General features: G+C 37.3%; 2 pseudogenes; both read left to right on the forward strand.

Annotated features, from left to right (window-relative positions):
• Positions 1 to 11,271, forward strand: part of LOC141552983 (cyclin-dependent kinase 9 pseudogene) — a 164,727-nt pseudogene extending 153,456 nt beyond the window's left edge.
• On the forward strand, positions 11,142 to 12,902 carry LOC141558475 (protein disulfide-isomerase pseudogene; annotated as a pseudogene).
• The last annotated feature ends 2,253 nt before the right edge of the window (positions 12,903 to 15,155 follow it).

Raw genomic sequence — 15,155 nt, forward strand, 5'->3', positions numbered from 1 at the left:
CTCTCAATTCTTTCCCTATTTTTTCTACTATCTCTTTTACTTGATTTTCAAAATCACTTTTGAGCTCTTCCCTGGCCTGAACCCAATTCTTATTTTTCTTGGAGGCTTTTAATGTAAGAGTTTTGACTTTGTTATCATCTTCTCTGTGTATGTTTTGATCTTCCCTGTCACCATAACTTTCAATGGTCAAAAACTATTTTTTGTTGTCCACTCATTTTTCTAGTTTATTATTCTATTTTTAAGTATTTGTTTAATAAAGTAGGCTCTATTTCCAGGGTGGAAGGTGCACTGTCTCATTTTTCAGGGGTTTTATATAGCTGTTTTCATAAATCCTTCTAGGAATCTGACCACAAACATTCTTTTCTGTCCTGGAACTACGAGGAAGGTCTCTGCTCCACTGTAGCTGTAAGATCTAGAATCCTGCTGCTCTGCACTCCCTGTGAGCAGCACAGAGATCTGGGAGATCTCCAGAAGCCATTGCTGAGCTCCTGCTTCCACTGCTGTTGATTCATTGGCTCCAAAAGCCCAGTCCTAGTTTTCTGGTGTTCCCCTGACACCCTAGTGCATCAAGTCTTTCCTGTTAAGTTATCATTGGCATCTTAGCTTGAGAAGTCTGGAGAGTGCTGCCACTGTGACAGATTCTGAGGCCACACAATCTGCTTCTAATTTCCTGGGGCTCATGCTGCACTTAAGACCCACCCTGGTGTAACTGATCCCTCCTGCCAGCCTTTCAAGCTCTCTTTGGCTGAAAAATTGTTTGATTCCACCTTTTTGTGGGTTCTGATGCTTTAAATTTTGTTTTGAATAATTATTTAAAAAGAATTTGGAGAGGTTTGTAAGAGAGCTCAGGTGAGTCCCTGCCTCCAGTCTCCAATTTGGGACCCTCTCCTAGTCACACAGATAGTAAGCAGCATCAGAAAGAATTCTAACCCATTTCCTCTGATTGGAGATCGAGTCTCTACTGCAGCATTCTACTTTCTATTTTTAATTAACTATTATTTTTTAAATTAAGAAATAAATCCCAAGGGTAGTTAGGTAGTACAGCAGATGGAAGAAAAGAAGGAAGGAAGAAATGGAAGAAAGGGAAGGAAGGAAGGATGGGAAGAAAGGAGGTATGGAGAGGGGAAATGAGGGAGATAAGTAGAAAAGGAGGAAGGGAGGAAGAGAGAAAGGGAGAGAGAAAATGAGGAAAGGAGAAAGAAAAGGAAGAAGGAATGACCTAAAACTACTTAACCAAAGAATACTAAAATTTATGTAAATCTACTGAAAAACCAGAATCAAAGGAACAAGGAAGATCATGAAGTGATCCATAATCCTTGTAATCATACAGACCCAATTTAGCGCCCCTCCATAAACAAGTTTTGGGTAAAAGAAATCCAGGACTAAATCTGGTTTCTGTTTTGCCACACTTCTAAATATCAATAAGCTTCTAAACCTGGGTTCCCAGAGTCCCATTATCATAAATGCTTTTGCCTTGTGTGGTAAAAAAATGAGACGACAGAAAAAAAGGATATTGTTGAAAAGCACTTAAGCACTTTGCAAAAATGTTGGAAAAATCAGTTACTGCAATTTGTTCATTGGGCATTTTGCAAAATAGGAGCATTTCTGAGCATGTTTTATGAGTCATTCCATAGCTACAGTATTAAGAGATAAGCACTGGGTGAAAATATTTGTTGCCCTATAATATATAAAGATATGTTCTACAGTCCTTGGGTAGATGTTTGGCAGAATGCAGTCATCAGCATCTGTGCTTGGAAGCAAATTTTCAGTGTCTGTCTGGACTAACTGGCCAGCATGAACAAACAATAAATGTCTGAAACTCTGTGGGTAACTATTCTTGGGAATTGAAGACTTGATTGGTTCTTATCAAGCTGGAATTGAAAGAGATTTTAGCTAACTCATGTTCACCTTTTAAAGTTCATTACAGTTGAGACACTGATCATAAAATAATGAGCTTCTACTATCTGGGTCATTTCTTTTTTCCTTGGTTGCAAAGATTATCCTTTTAAGTAAAGATATTAAAATATTTATTTCTCATTTTATAACTTAGAAGGGCATGTGCACTCAAACATGAACACAATATGTATTCCCTCCTGATGCTTGCAAAGATTGGATGTTTAAAAGAAGAATTAAGTGGCAAAATTATTAGAAAACAAAAGGTATATCCCACACTATTGCCCTACAGTAGAATAATTGCAACTTTCTAGACAGATTTTTATTTGACGTTTTTCTTTGGCTTTTTAAGAGTCTGGAAGTCAGCAGAGGGATGAAGAAACTTACAGTTATTTGTCAGTGCAGGAAGCCAGAACTGAAATATTTCAAGGATGGGGGGTCACAAGTGAATTGAATGCATGAGCTTGGGATCTGAAAGCTGGGAAATCAGAAGGTAAAGTATGCAGATATCAGCATTATGCTAAAAGTTGTTAAGAAATTGAACCTCTTAGCACTTCACAACTCTGACACTGGCTAAGATGACAGGAAAGATAATGATAAATGTTGGAAGGGGTGTGGGAAAACTGGAAAGTAATGCATTGTTGATGCCTGATCCAACCATTCTGGAGAGAAATTTGAAAATATGTCTAAAGGACTATCAAACTGTATATACCCTTTGACCCAGTAGTGTTTCTACTAAGTTTGTATCCCAAAGAAGTCACGAAAAGGGAAAAGGACTCCCATGTGCAAAAAATGTTTCTAGCAGCCCTTTTTGTACAAGCAAGGAAGTTGAAACTGAGTAGAAGCCCAATAGTTAGGAAATGGCTGAATAAGTTATGTTTATGAATGTTACAGAATGTTATTGTTCTATATGAAATGATGAACAGGCTGATTTCAGAAAAGCCTGGAAAGATTACATAGTAAAAGCATTATGTGATGATCAACAGTGATGGACTTTATTCTTTTCAACAACTGAAGTGATTCATAGCAATTCCAATAGACTTTTGATAGAAAGATCCATCTGCATCCAGAGAGAGGACTATGAACTATGAATATGGATCACAACATATTTTCACCTTTTTGTTGTTTGTTTGCTTGTGCTTTTTTTCTTTCTCATTTTTTCCCTTGATCTGGTATTTCATGTGTAGCATGATAAATGTTGAAATAGTTTTAGAAGAATTGCACATGTTTAACTGTATTGGTACTTGCTGTCCAGGGGAGGAGGGAGGAGAAAAATTAGGAATGCAATGTTGAAAACTATCTTTGCATGTATTCTGAAAAATAAAAACCTATTATTATAATTGGACCTCTTTGAGATAGGAGGTAAAAATGACACAGTCTCTCAGAATTGGGGAGTTTTCTCCCAAAGGTGCAAGGGAAAGGTTTCTGGTTTGGGAGTTAAAGGACTTGGATATCATTCCTCATTCTGACACTTATTAGTTGTGTTGACTTAATTTCTCTAGGTCTGTTTCCTCTACTACAAAATGAGAGGGATAGATAGGATGACTTCTGAAGATATCTTCCACTTCTAAATCTGTGATCATGATAATTCTCTTACCATGAAATCAGTTAATGCAGAGAGCAGACTGTGACATCATTTACACCAGAGTATTGAGGGGGACCAAGGAGTAGGAAGGCTGGTGCCATATCTATGCCTTTGAAAATGGGCAGAAATCAGTCATGAGGATAAATCTTGGTCAAAGAATCAAGTATTGGCAAAGATACAAGAAAAGCTGGGAGACACGATAATTTTTCTCCTTGTGTTACTATTATAAGATTTAGAGGGTAGTATTCTCTAAGGCTATATTCAGAGAGGTATGTTTCAGCTGAGTTTCGTGACCCATGTTTTTCTAACACAACATATAGGGACAACCAGCATTGGGGAAGCAAGGAAAGATGGTTTGGGTGTTGTGTGCTCCATTTTGGCATTATTTATCTGGATTGCACCAGTTACTCTTGTATCTTAAACCTTCTGTTTCATCCAGATAAAAGTGCCCTGGGTGTATTCCCAATAGGACTGAGAATTAGAGTAAGTCAGGGAAAAAAAAGGAGTACATTGCACCAAAATGGGGATCTATTCAACTATCATTGGTTTGGGCTTTGCGAATAGCACCAGGCAGTTGGAAACACCTGGCTCAGGTAATTTGCAGATAAGCAGTCTCAATGATTACATTATCTCACAGTCTTATTCTGAGCAAAGTGCTTATAAATCTTAAAGTGCTCTGTAGTGTAAGCTATTATTGTAGTTATTGTTTATCCATTCATTAAACTGTTTGAAATTCCTAATGGGCACAAATTTGATACTTCTGATTATTGCATAGCATAGCAATAATGACACTTATTTTTTTTGGAAAATGATGAGCATAAAGCTCACTAGGCTGGGAAGAAGCACCAGCAAAACATAATTCACATTGTTGATTTCTCAGACAAGACTGAAGAGGGATCATGGGGGAATTGGCTCTCTGCTTTCATTGAATTCAGGTTAATCAATCCATCGATTTGGAAATGAGAGTTGTCATTTTGCATGCTAGATCTTTCTTACCCAAAGTAAGTTGTTTTCTCTGATTCTCTTATTCACTCCTGATTTGTAAAATTATTTCTTCAAAAGGACTTGAGCTGAAACTCTGCCAAGCAAATGTTCCCCAACCTCTCTCAGTACAAGGCATGAGATTCATAATGAACCCCCCTCTTCAGTGCCACAAATTCTCTAAGGCCATCAAAATCACTTTGATTTCCCCTGCTCTGTGCCTCATTTTAATCCATGCCCCTTTGTCTGATTACACTACCAAATTTATGTGTATGGGCCAATCCTCACTTTGTTGTAATGCTCTGTCATATCAATATCTTTAGAAACAATTTTAACCCCCTTCTACCTCCTACCTTGCAGTGAAATGTCAAATATACCCACACATAGAAAGCGATGATTTTGGAATCAAGGAATCTCATATTGAACTCTTAACTCTGACACTTCATAACTATGTTCTCTGGGCAATTCGTTCAAATTTTCTAGTTTCTTTATTATCTTCATTGTAGATTAGATGTTTCCATCTTCTGTCTTTAGATTTATGTGACTAACTCAAGAGCTGTAATAAAAAAACATAAGGTTCCTAAGTTATGATGGAAATCTGAAAGGTTTCTGGTTCCAGGGTGATAATATTGACAGATTTTAAATATATAAAAAATTAGCTTAAAGTTAAAAAATAAAAAGACCAGTAAGAAAACTTCCTTAGAATGTAAGTTGCTTAGGAGAATTTTCTGCAATAGTCATAAACACAGAAGACATAATAAATATTAATTAAAGATAATGTATAAGCTCAAAAATAACCTGGTGGAGCTGGGTCATTGAATACATATGGGATAGAACCAAGTGAAAGATAATTAGAAAGTTAGGAAGGCACCATATTTTGAAGGGCTTTAAATACTAAACAGGGGATTTTCTATTTTATCTCAGAGGTAATAGGAAGCCTCTAGAGCTCATTGAATGAAGGACTTGGAATAGTTAGCCCTATAGCTGGCAGCTGAGTGAAAGGTAAACTGGAATGGGGAGAGATTTGAAATGAGACGCATTAAAAAGACTATTCTAGTGGAGTGCAAATGAGAATAGGTAAAGGCTTGAATTAGGGTGGTAAGAGGAGAGATGTTGAAAAGATATAAGTGGCAAGATAGGCGATATAGGTGGGGGTAAGGGATAATGAGTAGCTGAGAATAATTCTAAGGTTAGAGTCTTGGAAGAATGGTGGTACCTAAGAGGGAATGTAAAGGGAGATAGGAAAATGAATTCTCTTTTAGACTTATTGATACAGATTTTAGACCTGATAAAGATCTCGGAATATCCAGTAGACAATTACTTAATGTAATTAATGGAACTAGAAGGGATGTTAGAAATCTTAATCTTCTCTACCAGTCCTACAGATGAGGAAACATATGGTCAGGGAAATGAAATGACTTGTCATGTTCACATAGCATGTGGTCTGAACATCCATATCTGAATCCAGATCTTCTACATTCTGGGCAATATTCTTTCTACTCTTCTATACAGCCTCCATTTAGTGAATTTCTTTAGATCTTCTAAAACATTATTACTGTTTTGTATTCAGAAGTTGTGCTTGGAATCATCATAACTATTTTACTCAACAGCCTGAAGATTAATTACCTCTCCAAGATTAATGTAGTTATATCTCTTTTCCCATTTTAGAAACTGCTTTCAAATAACCAAAAGAACACGTTCCCTATTTTCTTTTTGCTTTAGAGGGAATTCATATTTGTTGGCTTCTTTCCACCATAAAACAAACCCTTTACAATCATTTCATTTTGTTCTGACAATTTGAAAGGCATAAAACATTCATCTATCCGTTTCCTCCCCTTTCTCTCCCTAAGGTCAGAAAATGCCCTGTGAACAGATCACAATGAACTATTTACAATAAACAGTATGTCTTTAGAAAACCATGCAACTGTGATTCTCACAATCCAACCAAGCAGTTGTCATACTATTTTTCTCTTTTTTATAGATGGAAAAATCACAGAAGATAAATAATTTGCCATGGTTATATCACTGATATCAAGAATAAGATTTGAACAGTTTTCTAGACTCAAGTCAAATGTTAATTCTAGTTCATTATGATAGTTAACTTGCCACAATTTATGGTCATTGGCTACTCTATTAGATACTGTACATAAATCATCTTATTTAGTACCTATTTTATCCCCATCTTAGAGATGAACAGGCTTCCTCATTTGTGAAGTGAGGAATCATGGATTAAAAAAAAACCATCAAGTCCTCTCCTTCTTTTGTTTTACAGATAAGGAAACTGAGACCTCAAGAATTTAACTAATTTCCCCAAGAACACACAGCTAATAAATTCATGATATAGACTTTGAATTCATATCTTCCTGATTCCAGCACTGTGGAATTTGTTACTATCTACTAATTCTATGCAAATGGCTTTAGCCTATGATCGTGTAAAATCAGAACTTTGAGCTTGTCTAATCTGGTATATGTGTGTGTGCCTATGTGTGTATTGTTGTTTATCCTGTGAAACCTAGACAGTATGCCAGCGCCATGCCAGGAAATTGAATCATTTCTATTTGAATTGTCTTAGGAGGATTTTGGCAAGCTAAGATACCAGACACTGAAGTCCTTTCTCAAACTAAACTGCCAAACGTTCTAACTCTACTACAGAGAATACAACTCCATTGGACTGACCATATTGTGTGAATGCCAGATATACACTTGCCAAAAAGTTTATTTTATGGAAGACTCACGCAGGGCAAGAGCTCACACAGTGGTCAGAAAAAGGTGATACAAGAATACTCTTAAGGTCTCTCAGAATTTTAGAATTGATTGTATATATACAACTTGGTCATTATGCCTGGTTTAACTATACTTTCATTAATCCCCCTCTTTTGATCTCCCTCTACTGACTATGTACTCCCATTTACCCACTTTTTATCTTCTAACTCTGTACATTCCCAAATTATCTTTTTTCTTCTTCAATAAATTTTAAGATTATAATAATCTCTGATTGGCTGGAGATTATTAGGTTATGAGTTTTTTGATTAGGCAAGGGCTATCTTTTGCCTTTCTTGTAATGCCCAAAACTTAACAAAATATCTGACACATGGTAGTTATTTAACAAATGTTTATTGGGGATGATAGTACCTTTAGTACCTGTTTTAAGAAGGATCAAAGACAATCTCAGGTGATATGAACTTTCTAAATTTGAAATCATTATAAAAATTCTACTTATTACTTCTCCCCTTCCCAAAATAACCATTTCCCCTGACCATCTCAATCAGTGACAGAACCATTCCCTATACTTTGAAGCTCATAATCATAAAATATCTTTAATTCCTTCCTCTCCCTGTGTTATTTATATCCAATCAGTCACCAGTCCCAAAGAATCTTCCTTTATAAACTCTTCTGTTTTTCTTTTCTTCCATTCCCACAATCGATATTGTGTCTCACCTGGACTATTGTAACAGGATCCTTTATTCTCTTCTCTTTTTAAATCATTTTGCACACTATGATCAGATATGTCTGTCTAAAACAAATGTCTTTACCAAGAACTTTCAGGGAGTCCCTACTGCTTACAAGATAATAAGCCACTTTTTACCTGAGTAATCTGGCAGTAGATTACATTTCCAATCTCATCTACTTTTATACTGTTATCTAACATGAATCATTCATAATAGTCATCCAGGCAATTTTATTCTCTTTTAAACACAATTTGCTCCTATCCCAACTTTGTTTGGCCAGAACAATAATGGGGCCTCAATGACTCGACTAGATTGAGGAGGTGAAATGTTGCTGTTAGTAGGGAAGTATCCCCTTGATTCAAAATGTATTTGTCCCTTAAGAAAAAAAAAAGAAAATATTCCTTGCTTCTTATAGCTACAGAACTTAGCAGTTGTGATATCAATTCTGATTCTCAAGAGTGTATAAGACACTTAGATAAGGCTATAAAGTAGTAGAGAGAACTTAAATAAAAAAGGATTCTGAGAAACCTTCATTCTTCCATCTCCTTTTTAAAAAAATTATTATTTACCTTTCTACCAAAAATAGTAAATTTTTGAAAAAAGATTAACTATTTAATTTGGAATTTTTTTACTGGACAGCTAGGAAGCACAGTGGACAAAGTGCTGGGGCTGGAAACAGGAAGACTCACCTTTCTGAATTCAAATTTGACCTCAGACACTTACTAGCTATGTGATCCTGGGAAAGTCACTTAATCTCTTTTGATTCAACTTTCTCATCTGTAATAGGAGCTGGAGAAGGAACTGGTAAACCATCCCAGTAACTATGCTAAGAAAATACTAAATAATCCCTCTAGGAGCTTACATATTATTGATGGGCACAACATAAGTCAATACACAATATCTACAAAATAATTCCCAGGTCAGTACACTAATAATTGGGGCAACAGGATGGATATTATAGAAGAAATAATACATAAGAGTTGAACCTTGAAGAGAACTAGGGACTGTAAGAAGAGATCAGAAAAGATAACATTCAAGGTCTAGAAACAGGACATGGAATAGTATATATGGGAAATAGAAATTAGGCCAGTTTGGTTGAAATAGAAAATAAGTGAAAAGGAAAAATATATAAGAATCTGGAGAAGTGAACTGTTTACCAAGTGGGGTCACAAAGATATGAATCCCACTGTCACAGACCATAGAATGAATGTCAAACATGACTTCTAGAGGCAGTAAGAAGCCACTGAAGCTTATTGATCCATGCAGTGACAGACTAGTCCAGAAGGCAGAAGATGGAACAAAACACTCATCTTCTACCAGTGAGGCAATGAACTTCAAATGCAGAGGGAGCTATATTTGTATCATATCCAGTATGGGAATATGATCTACTAGACTACGCATACTTATGTTTGAAGGTTTTCATTTGGGGGAGATTCTTGGTATTTTTTTCAATGTGTCAATTAAATTAGAAAGACAGATTATAAATGTGTAAAATTAACCTAGTTAAAAAAAAATCACTTTGTCAGCTAAACAGAAGATAGACTGGAGTAGGGGGAGAATTGAGGCAAAGAGACCAATTAAAAGGCCATTCAGCAGTTTTGCAAGAGATAATGAGGGCCTGAACTACATATATAAGTGGATAGAAGGGAATATTATAATAATAATAACAAATAAATATAAAGGAAAGAATTGGTATAGTTGGGATCTTCTCATGTGGTTTTCTTTATATAGACAAAAAAAAAATGACTCCATTAATGCAATGTGCAATCAACCTGAGAATATGTGCAACAGCTCAATACCATGGTGCATAGGATAAAATCTGGGATAGTCTAAATTTAATGGCAGCTGTGTGATGCAATGGGTAGAATGCCAGGCCTGGAATCAGGAAGATTCATCTTCCTAAGTTCAAAAACTGCCTCAGACATTTGCTAGGGATCACTTTTCCTCTTTGCCTCAGTTTCATCATCTGTAAAAGGAGCTAGAGAAGGAAATAGCAAACCCCCACTCTAATAACTTTGCCAAGAAAACTCAAACATTTGAATCCTATTGTGATAAATCCTACTCAATAGCAACAACAAAATCATAAATATTCAACATGAAGTTCCTGACAAGTATATATGGAGCTTATAGAATCTGCCTAGGCTCCCCCATTACTCCAGACTCCAGCAGGAAAGAAAAAGGTCTGTTTTCTCCTACTTTTCTAGAAATTTTTCTTGCATCTAGAAATCTGGAAGAGTATCACAGAAAGAAGTATTGTCTAATAGGACCATGAAAAGTCAGATGACTGAACCAACTGAGCACCAATAAAAACACTAAAACGAAAAACCTGACTATGTTTCTTTGGCTGAAACAAGGATTTCTATTCTGGGCAGTTTATAGACAGAGCCCTAGATTTGGAGTTTGGGGACCTGGGTTTGATTCCCAGTTCTGCCGCCTATCCTTTTCATGTGTTCAAGTCGTTTAGAAGACTCTGGGATCAGAGGATCATAGAGTTACTAGGCAGCTGCTACTTCTGCTAAGAGAGGTCTCTGAAGTCATCTAGTCCAAACGCCCGACGATACAAAAGAGAAAACTAAGACCCAGAGACTTATTTGTCCCAGGTCACATAGGTTTAGTAAAAGCAAAGCTGGGATTAGAACTCATTCAGCAGCACTCTGCTTTGCAATTGTAGATCAAATCTGCCGCTAAAAGATAATAACCGCTAACATAATACTAGCTAATGCTACATATACTAACATACTAATATAAGTTAATTATGTAACCTCCCCGATCCTGTCTCCTCATCGGTAAAATGAATGGATAGGATTCGTTTTTCTGAGGTTCCTCCCAGTTAGAAGTGTAGAGGACATCAAAAATATTCTCCTCTTATAAGTCAGTGAGAGCTGCTTTAGGAAGTTTCTGGGTGGGGGAGAGGACTGAATATCAGAAATGTAAACGATGTGAAGAAAACGCATTGCAAAGGCGCACCTCCATCACCACAAGCTGCATCCCCAGAGGTCAGATTTTGAAGCCCGGAGAGACTCTAGAGGCTGCTTTAATCCAATTCCCCGGATTCCTGCGCAGAAAGAGTTGCGATCTCCAGACCCCCGGGGCTTCGCTCGGGGTCTCGCAGGTAGTAAGCTACAGAGCGGCGATTCAGAGCCGGGTGGTCCGATTCCAAACGCGAGGTGCTCAGTGACAAATAGGGGAAGGAAGGGCACTTGGCAAGAGGCTGCTCTCGAGCGCACGTGCATCAGCTGCTTTCCTCCTTTCGAATGGCCCGAGGAGATAACTGTAGCTGGCTCGCCCACTGCCGACCCCCCACAGTCTACAGTCCTTCCTGACCCCCAAGAAGCGCTGCGAGCTGCGCTCTCCTCTTCCTAACCCTGGCCGTCTCCACCGAGGTCGCAGACACTCCTGAGACGGAAGAGGAGGAGGATGATAATGTGCTGATCTTAAACACGAGCAACTTCAATGAGGTGCTGGCCACCTGTGACTACCTCTTGGTGGACTTCTACGCCCCTTGGTGTAAGCCCTGTAAAGATTTGATACCTGAGTTTTCCAAGGCAGCGGAACTATTGAAAGCCGAGAACTCTAATATCAAATTGGCCAAAATAGATGCCACTGAAGAGCAAGATCTAGCAGAACAGTTTAACATTCGAGTGTTCCCTACTATCAAGTTATTTAAAAATGGAGATGCATCTTTCTCTAAGGATTATACAAACGGCAGAGAAGCTAAAGATATTGTGGAATGGATGAAGAAACGAATCCAGCCCTCTGTCATTTTGCTGGAGGAGGATGCTGCTGCAGAGGCTTTAATGGTTTCCAATGAAGTTTTTGTTTTAGGCATATTCAAAGATGCTCAGTCCTCCAATGCTAAGAATTTCGCAGATGCTGCAGAGTACTTCGATAACATCCCATTTGGAATGACTTTCAACGAAGACTTCTTCACCAAATATCAATTGGATAAAGATGCCATTATTCTTTTTAAGAAGTTTGATGAAGGTCGAATCGACTTTGATGAAGAGATTACAAAAATGAATGTAGTAAGTTTTGTCAATCACCACCAGCTGCCCTTGGTCATCGAGTTCTCCGAGGAGACTGCCCCGAAGATTTTTGCAGGTCAGTTGAAAACTCATTTATTATTGTTCCTGCCCAAGGACAGTCCGGATTTTGATAACAAAATGGAGCAATTCAAAAAAGCAGCTGAAAGTTTCAGGGAGAAAATCCTATTTATCGTCATTGATACCAACAACAATGACAACATGGGTATCCTTAATTTCTTTGCCTTGAATCAAGAAGACTGCCCAACAATGCGACTCATTAGTATGGAGACTGAAATGGCCAAGTACAAGCCTGAGTCAGAAGATTTGACTATAGAGACAATAGAGGAATTCTGCAGGCAGTTTTTGGAGGGCAAATTCAACTTCCATTTGATAAGCCAAGATGTGCCTGATGACTGGGATAAAGGGCCTGTTAAAGTGTTGGTTGGAAAGAACTTTGAAAGTGTTGCTTTTGATCCAAGAAGGAATGTCTTTGTGAACTTCTATGCTCCTTGGTGTATACAGTGCAAAAAACTAGATCCCATTTGGGAAAAACTGGGAGAAGCTTACAAGGATCATGAAAATATAACCATTGCCAAGATGGACTCATCAGTTAATGAGGTAGATTCAGTTGTGGTCCACAGTTTTCCCACCCAGAAGTACTTCCCTACAGGTCCTGGTAAAAAAATCATTGAATACCATGGGGTAAGGACACTAGAAGGTTTCACAAATTTCCTAGACAATGGTGGCCATGAGGGACTAAGGGAAATAGGTCATTTAGAAGTCCTAGATGAAGTTGAAGAATTTGAGTTAGAAGATCAGAATGAACAACAACAAGATAAAGATGAAAAAGAGAAGATCAACATAGCTTAAAATTAAGACACTGCACTATGGGTTGTACCAATCAAATCGGAAATGGATCTGAAGGCTTGTAAGATTCCCAACTGAAGAAGAGCATTGATTAAAAACCCAGAGTTGTGTGTGTGTGTTTTATTTTAAATAGTACATCATCCTAGCCTCAATGTCAATTTGAATGCCTTTTCCTCATTGCTTTTTCAATTTTTGGAAAGGGAATTGTCACTAATAACCAAGATCATCTGGGTGAGCCTCCTGTTCTTGCAGGGAAAAAGTGGAATGGATATGTAATTTCCTTTGTTGTACATAGGTTTTTATCACATATTCTGGTTTAAAGTGGGTTGTAAAGTTAAAAGCATGACTCCTATCTTTTCAAAACCGTTTGGTTTATATAACACTTGCAATGTCTCTTTAAAAAAGTTTATACCATCACTTTTAAAGAATCTTGTCTGTAGGGTTTATGTTTAAAAACCTTACAGACAAGATTCTTTAAAAGTAATTCAGTTATAGTAATTCAATTATAGGCTTAGGCTATCAGACAGTATCATTACTTTGTTAGCTGGTCCTCTGGTCCTCCAGATCATGAGGGGAAGCCACTAGGCTAAACTCAGAGTCTTGCACCTTCTCAGTAGTGTTAATTTGACTGAATGCTCTTGAATTTTGCCTCTCAGAGTTGGGTGGGAGGACAATCTAGTTTGGTTTTTGTGACAGCAATCAGTGGAGAAGAGGAAGATGACTAAGTAGCCTTCCCACCAGGATCATATTCATAAACAATGGCACTTCCCATTTTTCTGAGACAGGCTCTTCCTTTTCTGGTGCAATTCTTGGTGGTTGTTGGTTATATTGTCAAATGTAAAAGATGTAGGATACAAGACCTACTTGATGGAGTAAATTAGGACTCATGGTTTGGGGAAATTGGACAAGCTAATAATTGAGTGGTCATAGGCCAAAGATGTTTGAGCTTAATCAGAATTGATAGCATCATAGATTTAGAGTTAGAAATTACCTTGGAGGTCTGCTTCAAGCTCTTCAGATGAGGAAACTTAGACCAGAGATTAAGATCACATATATAATAAGTAGAAAAGCTGGGATTTGAACTAATGTTTGTTTTTTTTATTCCATTTTTTGCCATACTGTTGTAAACGAAGTTGAAATTTTAGAAAGAAATGGGGAAAATAGAATTGTTTTATGAACCCAGGGGTATAGATTTTCCTTCATTAGGGACTATAAGAATCAAATACTTGAAATTATGACCCAATATTTACATAGGGATTTAAGGTTCACAGAAATACTTTTCCACAATAACTCTCTAAGGAAGTTAATTCTAGCATTGCAATGTCCAATTTACAGAAATTTATCCAGAATGACATAGTTGATAAGTGCAGAGCCTGTATTCAAACTTAACTTTCCTGAATGAAAGGCTAACACTTAACTGTGATAATGGCATCAGTGCCACCTTCACTGTCATTACTGAGCCTGGGCTTAGGAAACTAGAATGTGTCCTCATGGTAGAGTCCCAGGTAGTTTTATTCATCCACATTCTGCTTTATAACAATATGGTAGCTGTATGTGAAAGCTAGTGACCCCCAATGTATCTAAAATTGTGTCTGCATATAAAGTGGTAGAACATTTCCAATATTTTATCTCTGAGAACTTTTAGTCATACCCAAAGTTGGTCAATAGAATCATGCTTTTAGCAGAGATCTGAATATGGCAGTCCCTGAAATTATGTTACCATGTAGTTTATAACAACTGGTTTTAATTCAGTAAATCTTAATTGCCTACTATATTCTAGATATTGGAGGATACAAAGACAAAAATTAAAACAAAAACCAGTTGCTGTCTAATAGGAATTGAGAGACCACTGGGGAGATACAACATATGCCCAAATAAGTTAGTGCTAGAAAGTTTTTCAGGATGTGCTGCTACCATCAAACTCATTATAATGGCAGTACTTGGTAGAATAAATTCATTCTAACATGAAACAAACATTTGTTAAGATCTAGAGTTTCAACAAGACATGACCTTGCTCTCATGGAAACTGCATAAGATCAAAGCTGAGGGGCCTTAGTCATCATCTGGTTCAAAAACCCTTCCTTTTACAGAGGAGTAAAGTGATTCATTGAGGGGGCAAATCCGAATTAGAGATCTGGAGGCAGAAGAGTTATTAGGCTATCTAGTCCACTCTTTAATTTTTCATATGAGAAACAGACAGGAGGTGGTTTGTTTAAAGTCATAGAAGTAATAAGTAGCAAAGGAGTATGGGAACCCAGATTCAATATTCTTTCCACAATAGCAAATAATTTTCTCCAAGGCCCTTGATTAGGAAAGGTGGAACTAAAAACAAATTCACTGATTACCAGCCTAGAA

Source organism: Sminthopsis crassicaudata, chromosome 2 (genome assembly GCF_048593235.1).
Source record: "Sminthopsis crassicaudata isolate SCR6 chromosome 2, ASM4859323v1, whole genome shotgun sequence".
NCBI classification, from domain to species: domain Eukaryota; kingdom Metazoa; phylum Chordata; class Mammalia; order Dasyuromorphia; family Dasyuridae; genus Sminthopsis; species Sminthopsis crassicaudata.